This window comes from Nicotiana tomentosiformis, chromosome 5 (genome assembly GCF_000390325.3).
Source record: "Nicotiana tomentosiformis chromosome 5, ASM39032v3, whole genome shotgun sequence".
Classification (NCBI taxonomy): domain Eukaryota; kingdom Viridiplantae; phylum Streptophyta; class Magnoliopsida; order Solanales; family Solanaceae; genus Nicotiana; species Nicotiana tomentosiformis.
Genome location: NC_090816.1, coordinates 106,001,424 through 106,019,611, shown reverse-complemented (window position 1 = coordinate 106,019,611; position 18,188 = coordinate 106,001,424). Strand labels below are relative to the sequence as shown.

The following is an 18,188-nucleotide window of genomic DNA, read 5'->3' as shown; positions in this document are numbered from 1 at the left end:
ATGTTGCATTTGTTGTGTTGTCATTCGGTTCATCTGATTCGCCAGCTTTGCAATATCTGCTCTCATGGCTGAGAAGTCATCAAGCTCAATCAACCCGGCTGACTTCTGTTTAATTGCTCTTCTTGCATCCCCATCTCCTTGCCAATTATGGTCATTGGCAGTGAAGTTATTTAGCAAGAGTTTTATTTCACTATACGGCCTCGCCATGAAACTACCCCCACAAGCTGAGTCAAGATTTATCTTTGATGCTTCATCTAACCCATCAACAAAAGTGTGACCCAATACCTCATCAGTCTGACAATGATGCGGGCAGTCTCTGAGTAGCTTCTTGTATCTTTCTCAAGCTTGACGAAGTGTCTTGCCATCCCGTTGTTAGAACCCCAGAATTTGGCTTCTCAGCGATTTTGTCTTCTTAGTAGGGAAAAACTTGATTAGAAATTTCCTTGCTAAATCATCCCAAGTGTGGATTGAATTTGCGGGCTCCTTTTGCAACCATTCCTTAGCTTCCCCCAACAGTGAAAAGGGAAATAGTGTCAGCCTGACATAGTCCTTGGAAACGTTCGGATAATTGTAAGTGTCCGTAATTTCCAAGAAGTTCTGAATGTGCCTCTGCGGGTCCTCATGAGATAGACCCACATATTGTCCTGTGGACTGAATCAGCTGTACCATGTATTGTTTGAGTTCAAAATGCCCAGTGATATCAGGCTTCACAATAGCCTGAGTCATATTCGCAAGATTGGGCCTTGCGGCTTCAATCACCGGACGCTCTTCATTACCTGCCATCTCTATTGGTTGTGGTTGAACTACGATGTCCAACTCTCTTTCTATTCTCGTTCTAGCTTCGACTTCTTTTCTCACTCTATGAAGTGTTCGTTCAATTTCTGGATCAAAAGGAAGTAGGTTGTTTGCACTTCTACTCCTCCGCATTCAAGAGAAGAGCCTGTGAATACAAACAAGGCAAACTGAAAAATTAAAACTTGAACAAATAAGTAATAACAGCTTAACTCAGTCAAGTAGCTAATTTCTAGATCCCCGGCAACGGCGCCAAAAACTTGTTGGGACCAAACACACTCACGCAAGTGTACGTGGTCGTCAAGTAATAGAGTAGTGAATAGAGTATCGTTCCCACGAGGACTTATGATTAACTTTTGACTAATTCAAACTCAAATAGCTTATCGATTCAAGCGATTTCTTATAAAATAGATAATTGTCTAATTTACTACCTAAAGACTATCAAGTAATGGAATACCAGAAATTAACGCAACACTTAAATAGTTTTAAATAACAATCAATGGGAGATAATATTCCAGGGTCACGGGTTATTTAATAATCATATTGCATTCTTAGCTTAAAATAACTAATTGATTTATCTGGATTATTGGTTCACAGGGTTGATATTACTCATAAGAGTCTATCGAGCCCTTACTAGCCTATTCAAGCTAACTTAATACCTATATGTCTATGGAATTAAACTTAACAAGAACGCATTTACAATTCCTGTATTGCAACCGAGCAAGGCAATTAGGTATATGTCTATCCCAATTGCAAATCCTTTCCCCGATGCCCGGGTTTAAGAACTTGCTCTATTTAATTCTATATGCAATCTAGAGTTCCCACTTTCGAGTTCAACTCTAGATTCGTAGATAGTATTTCACTGTTAGCTACTCAGCAAAATAATTAAAAACAGAATTAAATAAACAACCCAATATGAATAAAATCAACTTCGTCAAATTAAACTTCAAACATCAACATTCATGTATACCCATGACCCTAGAACAATAGGGTTCTTAGCCACTCATATTCAGGCAATCATCAACGATTTACAAGAGTGCATAAGAATCAATAAAAGAAAGAGAGAATAGGAACTCAAGACTAATTCTGTGGTTTTTGAACTTTGTTGTGTCTTTTTTTCTCTTCTCCAATATGTTCCCTGACCTAAAGGAGGCGTTTTTGGCTTATATATTGCGTACAAAAGTCGTGGGCCAAAGCTCTCCTATTCCTAGTCCAAATCGGCTTCAGGGATTGATGCTAAGGTGGATGCGACGCATCCACCTCGTCCTCCATTTCAATTTTTCCTGCGAAGGTGGATGCGACGCATCCACCTTGTCCTCTATTTCTCAGCTTTGCATGCGAGGGTGGATGCGACGCATCCACATCTAGTTCTTCCATCTCAGCTTTTCCCAGGTGCGGATGCTATGGGCTGCCTTCACTGCTAAGGGTGCGCGAAATCTGATCTTTTTTTTTCTAGATTGGATGCGACGCATCCAATCTCCCTTCCTCTACCTAGAGCACCTTTTCTTCATATTTTTGCACTCCACACACCCTAATTCACCACACACAACTCAATTAGTCATAAAACCAATAATTAAACCATGTTGGGCATTTTAAAGATCAAATAACATCAAGAAGCGGTTAAAACATGGGTAAAGTCACATCAACACATATCGAAATATGCCAAACATCAGGCGTCATCACGACAGGTTGGGTTTTGGGTCGTGACAGAGCCCAGGGCGAGGCACACCAAAAATGCCCTAAGGCGATGGTGTGGGACGAAAGTCTCAAGAGGCGTACGCTCAGCAATTCGGAGCGTAGGCCAGGGCGTTTGAGGCGCGATTGTTTAGTGAGGCGTAAGCCACAAAGACTTTTTCAAATTAAAATAAAATTTGTTGAATAAGTCCTTCATATAATACCCAAATTCTCAAAAGCCAGCTTGGTAATTACTCAATAATTCATTGTCTTTCCCAATTCTTTATCTTTTCCACTAGTCTGCTAATATCTCCCAAAACAAACGAATATTCAATTTTTTTTAACAAATACAAAGAGAACTATAGTTTCCTTCATAGCAGCAAGTTTAAAGTTTAAATTGTAGGTTAGTTGTAATGACCCAACCGATCATTTTGACTTTTAGAACCCCGTTTCCCTTAATAAAACTCCTCGTATGTACTTTTATAAATTTACGACTTGCGGAGATGGTTGGTTAGGGATTTGAAAGTGTTCGGGTTGAAATCGGAACACTTGGTTCCTTTAGTTGGCCTTAAAATGCTAAGTTTGACTTCGGTCAATATTTTGAGAAAAACGACCCCGGAATAGAATTTTGATGATTTCAACAGCTCTGTATGGTGATTTTGGACTTAGGAGCGTGTTCGAAATTTTATTTGGAAGTCCGTAGTTAAATTAGGCTTGAAATAGCTAAAATAGGAATTTAAGTTTGTGTCACGACCCAATTTTCCCTCCGTAGGGTATCGTGATGGCACCTAGTCTTAGGGACTAGGTAAGCCTAACAATAATTAAAACACTAACATTATTTAAATAGAATCTCTTAAAATTCTCAAAACCGGTGGTACAAGTCATAAGCTCTAGAGAGTATTTGCTAGAAAACTTCTAAATACAACAACAACAACAATAACAACAACCCAGAAGAATTCCACTAATGGGGTTTGGGGAGGGTAGTGTGTACGCAGACCTTACCCCTACCCCAAAAGAGTAGAGAGGCTGTTTCCGAAAGACCCTCGGCTCAAGAAAACAAAAAGACAAAATGACAAGAGGAGACAACATTAGTATCACCACAACAATTATAGAAAAAATAGGAACACCATGAAATGCAGAAGAAAGATGCAAAGCAAAAACGATAGCTAGTAAATAGGACATGCACTGAAAAGCGAAGTAGTAAAACACAACATTGTCACTAGCTACCCTAGACAAAAACCCTACGTGGCCAGTCCCACAATGGTACGAAGTAAGTCAAGACTCAACTACATCCTAACCTACAACTCTAATACTCGACCTCCACATCTTCCTATCAAGTGTCATGTCCTCAAAAATCTGGAGCCTCGCCATATCCTGTCTGATCACCTCTCTCCAATACTTCTTAGGCCGCCCTCTACCTCTTCTCGTTCCCTCCACAACCAGCCGCTCACACCTCCGTACTGGAGCATATGGGCTTCTCCTTTGAACATGTCCGAACCATCTAAGCCTCGCTTCCCGCATCTTGTCATCAATGGGAGCCACGTGCACCTTCTCTCAAATAACATCATTCCTAATCTTATCTATCCTAGTGTGCCCGCACATCCACCTCAACATCCTCATTTCTGCTACTTTCATCTTCTGGATATGTGAGTTCTTAACGGGCCAACACTCAACCCCATACAACATGGCTGGTCTAACCACCGCTTTATAGAACTTACCTTTGAGTATTGATGGCACTCTCTTGTCACACATGACTCCAGATGCTAACCTCCACTTCATCCATCCTACCCCAATACGGTGTGTGACATCCTCATCGATCTCCCCTCCCCTATGGATAACCGAACCAAGGTACTTGAAGCTGCCTCTACTCGGGATGACCTGTGATTCAAGCCTCACATCCACGCCCACTTCCCCTGGCTCAGCGCTGAATTTACACTCCAGGTATTCTGTCTTCGTCCTGCTCAACTTGAAACCCTTAGACTCAAGAGCCTGTCTCCAAACCTCTAGCCTCTCGTTAACACCGGCTCGTGACTCATCAATCAGAACTTCTAAATACAATTGTCCATAAATAAGAATAAACAGTGCAAAACGAAAACTGGAAGGTAACTCCGAAGCCTGCGAACACAGCAGCAGGTTTACCTTGAGTCTCCACAGCAACAGTCCACATGGCTAGCTAACGAACAAGTACCTGGATCTGCACAAAAATGTGCAGAAGAGTAGCATGAGCACACCACAACGGTGCCCAGTAAGTATCAAGACTAACCTCGGTGGAGTAGTGACGAGGAACAGTCAAGACACCCACTGGTCTAATAAACCAAACAAATATAGGTACATGAATAACAGAAGTATGATGTCTACATAAAGACTATGCAATATGGCTCATAATACAGTAATGGCATTAAAACAAGAAACAACAAGTATCAGCGGAATATCATGAAAATGACGCAGACAAAGTGAATGGAACACAGCCTAAATCCGGAATCATGAATACCGCAAGGACAAGTAATAACTCAGTAATTACAACCGCTTTTACATCAGGTTTTAGTCAACAACTCCACGAGGTACCGAACCTCGGTCAAATCACAACTCACGGGTCTCAATGCCTGAACCCTAACACTTGGCATCTTGTGCCCTCATAACCACACTGACGACTCACGTGCTAATAGAGTCATTCTCACATAGAAGACAGGTAAACAAGGGTGAGCATCTATGCTCAAAAATATCAAAAATACCTCTTAACCGATAAGAGTGCTTAACTACATGTATGCTTGTGCAAATGTCCTAACTTAGTCCATACGAGCAAATAAGCATAAGGAAGAAGAAGAACGAACAACACGTTGAATATTTTCTCACAACTTTCACAAGATAAAGCTCACGCAGGTACGTATACCACTACACAAATATCAACAACAAGAATGCCCCCAGGCCATAAATCATCACAAATCAATCCCTGACACAGCGCACCTTGTCTCGCCACATGTGTAATAGTAACATAAATGCCCACCTTGTCTTGCCATACGTGCATAATAATGTTCCCACCTTGTCTCACCACATGCGCAACCCACACATATATATATCCCACCTTGTCACGCCACATGTATAAATATCAATAGTAACAATAGAACGACAGAAACCTCGTGCAACCCCATAACAATGACCGCACGATAGAAACCTCGTGCATCACAATAATAACAATCGCACGGCAGAAACCTCGTGCATCACCACAACAAATACAACAACAACAATGACAATAATACAAAGTACGACAAGTAAATCAACTCAAGAACTTTTAAATCACAGGAAAATATGGGACCAAATCACAAGGAATAACCACAGTCAGAAATGCTAGGCGTAAAGCGAACAACTCAACAAAGGAAAACTAAGGTGTAGCAACGAATCCCACAATATATACTTCAACAACAGGGAAGCTAACACGAATCCAATAATACCAAATAAAACAAGCCGACTAAGATATAGGATATCTAAACTTCTTTTAAGGTTGAGAAAATTACGAAGGATATTCAACAATTCAATTAAGGATAACAACGGAAAAATAATCATAACCTCAATTAAGACTGAACAATTATAGGATGAAATAATATAAATTTCAAATAAAGATAAGCAATTATGAAAAGATAGCATGGCTATAAAAGAGCTAACAGTTTCAATTAAGGCACATATGAATCAAGTAACGATAATAGTAGATCATGAAGCAATTTATTCTAATTAAGCAGGTAGATGTGAATCTAGTAATTAAGATATATAATCATAACAAGAACAACTGCATATTCAACGAATACAAGGACCCAAGAACCCTAAAAGTCCAACTTACCACAAATAAGTCTGTGCACGCACTCGTCACCTCGTGTACACAGACTTCAATCAACATAGAAGACTCTAATCCTAAGGGGAAGTCTCCCACACAAGGTTAGGCAAGATACTTACCTCGAACCAAGCTCAATCAGTCCGTAAGAATCCCCTTTTCTTGATTATCAGACTCCGAATGGCCCAAATCTAGCCAAATGCAAATTTCATATCATAAATACAACCACAATAGACTCATCTAATTAGTGAAATCAATATTTTAACAAAAATTCTAAAATCCACCCTAAAAAGTCGACTCAGGCCCACATCTCGGAATCGGGTAAAAGTCAAAAAAATAAGAACACCCATTCACTCACGAGTCTAACCATACTAAAATCATCAAATTCTGATGCCATTTCGTCCCTCAAATCGTGATTTTCATTTTGAAAATGTTCTTCAAAAACCACCCTTTTTCTCAACTCAAACACAAATTAAATGATAAAAATAAAGATAGAATCATGGAAATAAATAAATTCTAGTTGAAGAACACTTACCCAATCAATTTTCTTGAAAAACCCACAAGGAAGCTCCCAAATCCGAAGTCTAAAACTCAAAATATGAAGAAAATGACCAAACCCTCGACTTAATGTTTCTGCCAGGACTTCCGCATCTACGGACTAGGAGACGCACCTGTGCACTCGCATTTGTGAGAAAGATTCTGCATCTGTGAACTAAGCTAGCCAGGCCTGGAACCGCATCCGCGGATTTACAGCCACACCAGCGGCACCGCAGAAGCAAAAGGGGGAACGCGAAAGCGAGATTCTTCACAGATGCGATCGAGGGACCGCAAAAGCGCCCTTCGCACCTGCGTGCAAACTTATGCTGTAGCGAACAAGCTCCTAGGCCTTAAGGATCGCAGAAGTGACCAGGCGCACGCAGAAGCGGAGCTGCACCTGCGCTCCAAGCGTCGCAGGTGCGAAAACACCAGAACCAGACCTGTTCAAAACCATGAAAAAATCAGAAACTCATCTGAAATACACTCGAGGCCCCCGGGACCTCGTCCAAGCATACCAACAAGTTCCATACCCTAATACGGACTCTCTCGAGGTCTCAAATCACATCAAACGACGTTGAACTTACGAATCGCACCATGAATCAAACTTATAAATTTTCAAATCTTTCAACTTCTAAAACCCGTGCCGAAACCTATCAAATCAACCCGGAATGACGTCAAATTTTGCAGGCAAGTCCCAAATAACATAACGAAGTTGTTCCAACTCTCGGAATCGCATTCCGACCCTGATATCAAAAGTCCTCTTCCGGTCCAAATCTCCAAAAATTCGACTTTTGCCATTTCAAGCCTAAATCAGCTACAGACCTCGAATTTATAGTCCGGACACGCTCCTAAGTCCAAAATCACCAAATGGAGCTAATGGAACTGACAGAACTCCATACCGGAGTCGTCTTCACATAGTTCCGACTACGGTCAAAATCTTAAGACTTAAGCTTCCGTTTTAGGGACTAAGTATCCCAAATCACTCTGAAACATCCAGTAACCAAATTCAACCATACACGCAAGTCAATACATATAATATGAAGCTGCTCAGCGCCTTATGCCGCCGGACGGGACTTAAATTCTCAAAACGACCGGCCGGGTCGTTATAATTTGGAAGTTTGACTGGGCAGTTAACTTTTTGATACTGGAGTCTGAATCCAGTTCTAAAAATTTTTACAGCTCCATTATGTCATTTATGACTTGTGTGCAAAATTTGAGGTCAATCAGACTTGATTTGATAGGTTCCGACGTCGTTTGTAGAAATTGAAAGTTTCAAAGTTCATTAATCTTGAATTGGGGTATGATTTGTGATTTTAGTGTTGTTTGATGTGATTTGAGGTTTCAAATAAGTTTGTATGATGTTTTACGACTTATTGGTGTATTTGATTGAGATCCCGAGGGCCTCGTGTGAGTTTCGGATGATTAACGGATCAAAAGTTGGACTTAAAAAGCTACTGCAATTTTCTTATGCTGGAAATGCAGAACTCGAAGCCCTAAAATCGAGCCCAGATATCGAGCCCAGGGTCGACTTCCAGGGTCGAAGCCAGGGACGAGGCTCAGGATCGAAGCCATGATCGAAGGCCCAGCTCGAGGGCCATGATCGAAGGAAAGGCTCGAGGGCCAGTATCGAGGGTTATGACCGAGGCCAGGATCGAAGGCCTAGGATCGAGGGCTATAACCAAGGCCAGGATTAAGGGCCATAAAGATCGAAGCCATAATCGATACCCAGGATCGATGGCTGCCTCGACAGTTTATAAAACTGGAGATTTCGTCCCATTTGCCATTTTTGACGAACTTGAGCTTGAGCAGAAGCGATTTTTGGCATATTTTCAAGGAAAAATAATTGGGTAAGTGATTCTAACTCGTATTTGGTTAATATACATGAATATATCATTATTTTTACCATTTAATTAGTGTATTGAGGTGGAAATTTGGGAAAACTTTAGAAATCTCATAAAAATGAATTTTTGAAATTTCGATGTCGATTCAGAGTCGGATTTGAGTGAAACTGGTATGGTTGGACTCGTAATTGAATGGGTTATCGGATTTTATAAATTTCACCGGTTTCCGAGACGTGGGTCCCACGGGCAAGTTTTGGACTAATTTCGGATTTTATTAAAAAATATAGTATTTTCTTATGAAATTGATTCTATAATTTTTGTTGACTGTATCACATTAATTATTACTAGATACGAGTTGATCGGCGTCGGAAAGTCGAGAAAAAGTCATACTACATGATTAAATTGGAGCAAATCGAGGTAAGTGACTTATCTAACCTTGTGCGGGAGAAATTTTCCCTAGGATTAGTATTAATGTGAAAAATTTAAATGTATTGAAAGTCATGTACACGGGGTGATGAGTGTGTACACGGGCTAAATGTGAAAGGTTATATTTTTAAATTGTGTAGATCGCAGTTGCATATTAATTAAATAATTTTACCTTGTTATATTCTTCATCATTGATTTAAATATTTATATTTTAAATTTGCTCGACCTTTGCCTGCTAATTATTTTACCTGTTTAGTTGAAACTTGGTTTTTTTATTCTGTGCATTATTGGAAGGTTGATTTTCTTTAAATTAAATATTATTAATATGAATTATTTGACATTTTAAATTTGGTATTGAAGCAACGTATTAAAATTTTAAAAATATTATTTTGTTGAGTTATTTATTTTCGAATATTTTTGTGAGATTTTCGTACTCATTGTGATGGAGCCGTGAGCTCTTATTTATGAAAAAAAATATTGTTGTTGAATTATTTTGGCAAATTGAAATATTTGGGCACTTGAGGTGCAAATTGTAATATATTATGATATTGATACGCATGCGGTGGTATAAGGTTTGGGTGTTGAAACGCATGCGGTGAGAAAAGGATGGCTTGATATGCGTGGCTAGTAGGGGAATCTACTATAAGTCATGCGGTGTGATAAGGATGGCTAAAATGCGGGATGCTATTTCGGAAAAAATATTTTCTTTAAAATAAATTGTGAAGGCTCCCGCGGTGATATAAGAAAATGAGATATTGTGAATTTATTTATGATTTGGGACTATGAGGCAGTACCTCGGGAGTTCCCTTGTTGATATTGATTTATGGCCGCAGTTGCCTTTGATTATTATTGTGATTTTCTTAAAGTTGAAAAAAAATCTATTTTGTTTCCACGAGGTATTAATTATCATTATTTGGTGTAATTAAATGGTGACATATTACTTGACTCATTTCTATTGTCATTTTATCATATTATATTGATAAACATTTTACCATGCCATTATTTATTTTTCCAGTAGGGCCTGACCTGACCTCGTCACTACTCTACCGAGGTTAGGCTTGGTACTTACTGGATACTGCTGTGGTGTACTCATATTATGCTTCTGCATATCTTTTTGTGCAGATCCAGGTACATCTTACCAGCCCAGACATCAGTGAGTTACCTGTGTATGGAGACTTCGAGGTATAGCTGTCAGCGTCCGCAGACTCCGGAGTCCCCTTCTATCATGATCATGTTGCTTCTTTATTTTCTTTAAACCTTGATATATAAAGACATTGAGGATAAATTCTTAGAAGCTTGAGACTTATTTCTACTGGGTTTTGGGAGTTGTAATTAAGTGAATTGCAGATTTATTTATTTAATATTTCTATTATTATTCCGCATTGATGGGCTTACCTAGTCTTAGAGACTAGGTGCCATCACGACATCCTACAGAGGGAATTTGGGGTCGTGACATTAGTCATCTTTTTTGTTCCTCTATGTAGAAAACTTTATTCTTTTCGACTCAAGTTACTTGTACTTCTAAGTAGCATATAATAGATTATTTTGACTAGTTTTTTGTGGGGATGGAGCACATCTATCTATCTATCTATCTATCTATCTCTCTCTCTCTCTCTCTCTCTCTCTCTCTCTCTCTCTCTCTCTCTCTCTCTCTCATATATATATATATATATATATATATATATATATATATATATATATATATATATATATATATATATATATATATATATATATATATATATATGTGTGTGTGTGTGTGTGTTCACATATTTATAGTTTTCTTCAATTTTTATGCAATTTTACCTGTTTATAAATATTTACTGTAATTATATTATTTTATAAAATATTAAAAATTAAATACATATGGGGCTTACGCCTCGCCGAGGCATATGTAAAGCGCCTCGCCTTACGCCCACGCCTTTTAAAAACTGGTCTAAATTGATAAATGACACTATTTGATACAAATAAACAGTAGAAGATCTAATAGAAAGGTGACTTCAAGGCCTGCGGACGAGAGTGCAACACTAACTTGAGTCTCCTCAAATCACCAGCTAGCCAGTCCTCGGAGTACCACTAGGTGCAATGTTAGAATATGCAAAACAAGTGCAGAAGTATAGTATGAGTATAACCAAACCAATGTACTCCGTAAGTTTCGAGACTAACCCCGATGAGCTAATGACGAGGCTAAGACATGACACCTACCATACAAACATGTATAGTTACATTACGATAAACAATAATGAGAGCTATAACAATTAAGATAACGAGGAAAAACAAGTAACATAGCATAATAGATAACAAGTGAGATAACAAGACTAATAGCTAGAAATAATTGTATGAGGAATAATGAAAGAAACAACTAAATAAATTAACGAGTATACTTTCATAAATAACACCAAATAATCCTTTCACAACAACTCAAGTCCAAGAAAATGATAAGGCAACCATGAAACAATATAACCAAGTCCTCAATTCGAATAGTAAAAGCAAGGAATAAGAAATATCAATCAAATGACATGGCATCACCCTTCGTGCATTTACTATCATCCTCATAAGCATAAAAATATGTTTCGTGCCTATTCACTCCTCCTCACAAGCACGAAAACATCCTTCATGCAATAGTAATAATGTAAAGAAGCACGAAAACATCATTCTTGCAAATCACTCTTCCTTGCAAGTACAAAAATACCTTTTGTGCAATTTTTCTTTCTCACCGAGCGTAAACATACAAAACATTACACGGCAATGTGGGAACCACAAATAATATCAAAAAAAAGTGATTGAACATAACTCACCATGTAGAAAATAACTATCACTTTTGCACCAATAGCCAAATCAATATTATAATCTTAATGCCCAATATCATCACAAGATTAACATAGTTATCAACATGAATAAGAACAATAAAAGAGTTTTACAGCCTGTTTCGAGCATGCAAGACATAACACATAAAGGAACATGACATAAATAAAGCTAGTTCTACCTACATGCTTAATCCATAGCAGACGTATATACACTCGTAACCTTGTATATGCGCCGCCCCCAATACATATAGCACATAGTAAATAGACCTAATGACATCCTAATTCCCTCAAATCACCTCTTTCCGGAATAATTCAAGGCTCCAATACCGCTTTCCCTTTAGCACACGCCTCTAAACCACTCCAATCTAGCCAATTATTACTCAAATAAATCAAAATAAATTTTAGAAACTACCCTATTATAAAAAGGTTCAGTCTTTAACATATTTGAAAAGTTAACAAAAAGTCAACTAGGGCCCATTTTGTCGGCAATCGAAATCAAGACCAAATCACATTTACCCATTCATCTTGAGTCCAAGTATGTGATTTGTTTCGCGTTCCGACCTCAATTTGAGGTCTAAATCTGTAAAATATAAAATGCTAAGTTTCTACCCAAAATTCCTATTTTTACTCTGTGAAAATCTTGATTTAGGAATGAAACTCTATGAAAAGTAATGGAAATTAATAAATAAATAAAAAGCAAGTTAAAGTTAATAACCCTTGAAATTGGAAAAAAAATTCTTTCCAAGTCGCTTCTAGATGAAGTCTAGGTCTCAAAAAATGAAATAAAATGAGTCAATCCAAAAATTCTTTATTTTTACCTAGTTGCAGATGTTGCAATTGCAAACTCTTGTTCGTAATTGTGCAGCTCGCAATTGCGGACCGAAAGTCGTAATTACGGAATAAGCCTTGAACCTCAGAAGTCGCATATGCGACACCCGCTTCACAATTGTGAAGCTGGCCTTTCTATCCCCTATTCGCAAATGCAAGGTGCAATTTGCAAATGTGAACCTCGCATTTGCGAGAAAATCATCGCAAATGTGATGATGACAACACCAGTAATTCCAAACTTAGCAAAATTAGTCTGAAACTCATCCGAACCCCTCGGACCCCATTCCAAACATTCACACAAGTAGTGGTGGAGCTACGTTATGCGAAGAGATGTCAATTGACACACCTTCGTCAAAATATTACACTATGTAGCTAGGTAAAAAGTTAATTTTGTTGTACAAATACTTTGTTGACTTATTTTCTTTATGTGTTTACTTTTTAATATTTTGACACTCCTTAATAAAATTCTTAGCTCTGCCATTGCACAAAGTATAATAACCTCACACTAACTCGCTTATAAGCTCAAATTTACAAAAAACGTCAAGAACCAAGAATCACGCATGAAACTCAGAGATTTTCAAGTGTTCATAAGTTGAATTTTCGATCTTTCACAATAAGCTTTGTAAGGCCTCGGGTCACCCCGGGACCCACATCAAAATATATATATAAATCCCAAATCATCATGCGAACCTACCAGAATCGTCAAAATATCGATCTTAGGTCGTTTACAAAGAATATTGACCGTGATCAACTCCAACATATCTGAACTTTTCAGAAATCAATACGAATCATGCATACAAGTCTTAAATCATCTAGTGAAGTTATTCAAAGTCTCAAATTATGAAACGGAAAGTTAAAACTCAAAACGACTTATAGAGTCGTTGCACAAAAAAGTAAAAGTACTCTCTTGTACTTTAGATAATTAATACTTGCACCATATGACAAATCTAATACTCGTATCTTTATTAGCATTACGTTTAAAAGAGAAGTTTCTGAACTGTCGATGAAATAAATCCAATATTTCGTAATCGTGATAACTTAGCTATAATTCCAGTCTTTTCATATTATGAATTTTTTAAAGAAGTTTGTGGATGGAGGAATCTTTTTCTTTTTTGGTGATAGTTTGCAAAAACTCCTAACGGTGAGAAGCTTTAAAATGGCCTCATTGAACTAAGGGACGCTTTTCTTACGAATTAGAGCTGGAGTCGTTTGTTCTCCATTCTCTCTCTCGTTAAACATCATTGACTTGTAGACAGACTAACTCGATGGGTCCATGAATGTGGCTTTCTAAAATTGGATTATGAAAGGCCATACATTTCAAACTGGACTTCATTGTGGGGCAAGTGCACAGGTAGTCATTCTCAGGGATGCTATTTAAAGATTAGCCAATACTTATTTTGTCCTGAAATTTTAAACTAAAAATATGTTCAGGACATCCTAAAAAATTAAACGTAAAAACTAAAATTCGGAGCGCACTGGCTAATTCCTAAATAGCAGCATTGTAGAGTGTAGAGTGGCTACCTGTTGCCATTTCCACATTTATTGTACTCTCTTTCTAAATTGGGCTTCTTCTATTTCCCCCCCCCCCCCCCCAGGAAACGGATACAGTTGGTACGGTTTAAATATAGGGTATGTTTGGAAAGTCATCGGGTAATTGAAATTGGTGTAATTATTAGTATATTAATTATACAGTCTAATAATTATACAATATTTTAACACTACTAGAAAAACGCTAACTTCTGACCGAAATATCCGACTAATTTTTTTTGTCAGAAATTTCCGACGAAATCCGTCGAAATTTTCAAAAAAATATTTCCTATATATTTTTAAATTTTTTCGACCACATTTTCGACCAAATCGGTCGCAATTTTTGGCGGAAAATTTATTTTGACTTGTTTGACTTACTTTCCGACCGATTTGGTCGGTAGTTTTTTTCTAAAAAAAAATTAAAATAATAATTCCGACCGAATCGGTCGGAATTCGTTTTTAAAAACCCTACAGCCCCTCCCCAAAAAATAGAAGCTCAGTTTTCATTCTCTCATCTCTCCCTCTCATCCCCAAGCTCCTCTCTTCCTCTCGTCCTTCTCCCCCATCCCCAAGCTCGTATGTTTGCTCTCTCTCTCTCTCTCTCTCTCTCTCTCTCTCTCTCTCTCTCTCTCTCTCTCATTTCCTCCTCCCTTCTCCCTCTCCTTCCTCCTCCCTTTTTTCCTTAATTTATTAATTTTTTACTCTATTTTACAGCAGCTAGCGTGGTTGGCGGCGACAGCAGCAGCTCCTCAGTTGACTTCTCCGGCATATTTTTCCTCGAAGTAAGTATTTCGTTGAACCACATTAAGTATTAGAGATCTCATTGTTTGATTGATAATAGAAATCTCAATATTTCGTTGAATCACATTAAGCATTCACTGTTCAAATAATATACTCGTTTGCAAATTAAACATATTTATTTTATGAAAAGTATATACGTAAGTTCATAAAGAGACGGTCTACAATCACTTTTATCTTGACCCTATAGATATTGATTTATTAATAAAAGAGAAAAAAGAAAATGGCAATAGTAGAGTCAGTTCTAATTTATTACAACTAGTAGAAGTTGAAATGTTGTCCAAACACTAAGAAAATAATGTTAACTCTGCTAACATACTTAAAGATACTCCATTGTCATTACTAGCTCTAATAGATTAACTAGAATAACTTTGGGCGCCATCATCGATCTTCTGATTAAGTTCTTGTTCTTTTGCTAATATACTTAAAAGTTGTTTTAAGGAAATTCAATTGATTAGTCTAAAAATATAATAAAGAATATCTGTTTCTTGATGCCATTAATTGAAAATCATGTGCATCTTAGGACGCGGCTCGCTTTTAACCCAAATTAAACCAAGGTAATTCGTTAAGCTTATAAGCTAATTAAACTAGCTTAATCCTATCATAAAGATTAGAAAATTATTTAATCCTACAACTTTACAAAACAAAGAATGATTTGTTTAAAGTGAGAAAATGACTGATGAAGATTAATTTTTCAAAAAATTATAATCAAAGAAACATATAAAATAATATAGTAATATTTCTATATTCACTTTTTAGAATGATATTAAATTTAAATTTTTTCAATTTCAACATTAAGATTAATTTATAAATTTGAGAAATCATTAGTTAATTTAGATTATATGAATATTTAAAAAGCTATTCAAATTTAATTATTATATTTAAAGACTTATATTATTTAGAATAGGGATTAATGTGAGATTTCGAGTGTCAAAAAATATTAATTTAAAAAATAAAATAAATCAATTAAAGTGCTTTGACACAATGATATATATATATATATATATATATATATATATATATATATATATATATAAAACGAACCTTTGAAAGAGTATAACTTTGTAACCAGTTTAAATAAATCAAATTGTTTTAAATATCTCATTTCTAGATTTCTATTTGTGTAGATGAAATTTGTGCATCGTAGATGGATATATAATAGGAATCATCCTAATTGTGCGGGGTTGAGGGATTAATTTATTGAAGGAGTTGCTGAATTTATTGCTAAAGCTCAAACACTTGATGATTTTCTTATTGGAGGAAGGATTAGGTATCCTTGTGTGAAATGTATGTGTGTTAAGTTGTTAAAATCAGACGAAGTTAAAGTTCATATCTACAAGAAAGGGTTTGTAGAAAATTATTAAGATTGGTAATTACTTATAAAATTGGTAAGATTGGTAATTACTTATAATTTTTTTCTTAGTTTTACATATAGAATTTTACGTTTGTAATGTCTAACTCATACTTTTTGTTATGAAGGAAAAGGAAAGAGGGCGAGATATGAGTCACGTTGAGGTCTTCGAGGAGACGTATAAGAAAAAGAAGAAGGATGGTACAAGAGAACACTGGGTGGAGACGTGTGAGTCGGACACATACGTAAAATACTAACTTCATAATTATTTATGGTTTATTAATATTAGTTTGTTTACATAATATTTATGTTTTCATTTCAGGAAGATTATCATAAAGGGTGGAAGAATGACAACAAACTCAGCCTCTTTCAATTCAACCAACACCTGATGATATGGGTTCATTGTGGACAGTGACAACGGGTGGAGTAAAGAAAGGCAGAGTCTACGAACTTGGAGTATGCCGACCTACAGGTCATCCAAACCCACTCCTAGCCAATTCTTCTTCTTCTCAAAATCAAGAACAAATGGAAGATATAAGAAAGAAAATTCGTGATTTGAAGCAATAATTGGACTCCCAATTCGGAACATTTGTTAAGATGCAGAAATTCATGAGAAAACATGAGCATGATCTATCTGATGATGAGAATGAACAAACTGAATCTGATGTGTAGTAGTTTAGGTGTGGTATTTTGGTTGATTGGTAAACTTGATTGTGAGAGACAATTTTATGTTTTATTTTAAAACTTGAATGTGGGCTACTATTTGGATGTTTTTATGCCCAAAATTGTTAGGTTTAATGGTTGGTATTGTTGTTTTAGGTTATGTTAATAGTTGGTATTGTTGGTTTAGATTATGTTAATGATTGGTATTGTTGGTTTAGATTGTGTTAATGGTTGGTATTGTTGGTTAAGATTGTGTTAATGGTTGGTATTGTAGGATTAGATTGTGTTAATGGTTGATTGGTTGTTGGCGTTATTGTATTGTAATAGTTTGACAGGTGGTGTAACTCAAAATTGGACAGAATTCTGCCCAGTTTTACAAAACATTTCGACTGTTTCCGTCAAAAATCAGTCGGACAGCTGCCCAGATTTCACAAATAATTCCCAGATTTTCGACCTATTCGGTCTGAATTTTTTTTTAAAAAAAATAATATTTAAAAGTTTTCGACGGATTCCATCGGAAATTAAATAAATAATTATTTTTATTTATATTACTACGACTGATTCGGTCGGTAAATTCCGACCACTTTGGTCGGAAATTTGAAAATATTTGGTCCTCTGACCTTTTGAACGTTCCGACTACTTTAATCGGAAATTACCGGTGGATTCGGTTGGAAATTATTTTCCGACCAACTGTTTTTCGATCGACCAATTTTGGTCGGAAATTAGTGATTTACGACCAATTTCCGACCGTTTTGGCGGTCAGAATTCTGTCATTTTCAAGTAATGTAATTATAACGGTCTGTTTGTTTATCATAATATAATTAAAGTGTATTATTTAGTTGCACACGTGCAATTACACAGTTAAATTAACTTTTAAATATTAAACCAATTATCAAAAATTAAAAGTTAAGATTTACCAAATATATGCCTTTATAAATAATATTAAATTTGGCATGTAAGATACATATTGTTTCTTGAAAATATATTGATTACTAATCATATATTTGTGACTAATATTGTAAAAGTAATTGACATATATTTTTCAAAATAATAATATTTTACTTAATTAATTCAAAAAAATAAAAGTACATATTTTGCAATAACATCATGGATTGCATGCT

At 36.5% G+C, this 18,188-nt stretch overlaps 1 long non-coding RNA gene across 2 annotated transcripts; it reads left to right on the top strand.

Moving 5' to 3' along the window:
* Positions 1 to 14,754: 14,754 nt before the first annotated feature.
* Positions 14,755 to 17,326, top strand: LOC104102379 (uncharacterized). Of its 2 annotated transcripts, none has more exons than XR_687681.4 (4): positions 14,755 to 14,831; positions 14,970 to 15,037; positions 16,533 to 16,632; positions 16,727 to 17,326. It is a non-coding gene; the product is annotated as an uncharacterized lncRNA (long non-coding RNA). The 2 variants fall into 2 exon arrangements; XR_004508633.2 differs by having other exon boundaries at positions 16,533 to 16,649.
* The last annotated feature ends 862 nt before the right edge of the window (positions 17,327 to 18,188 follow it).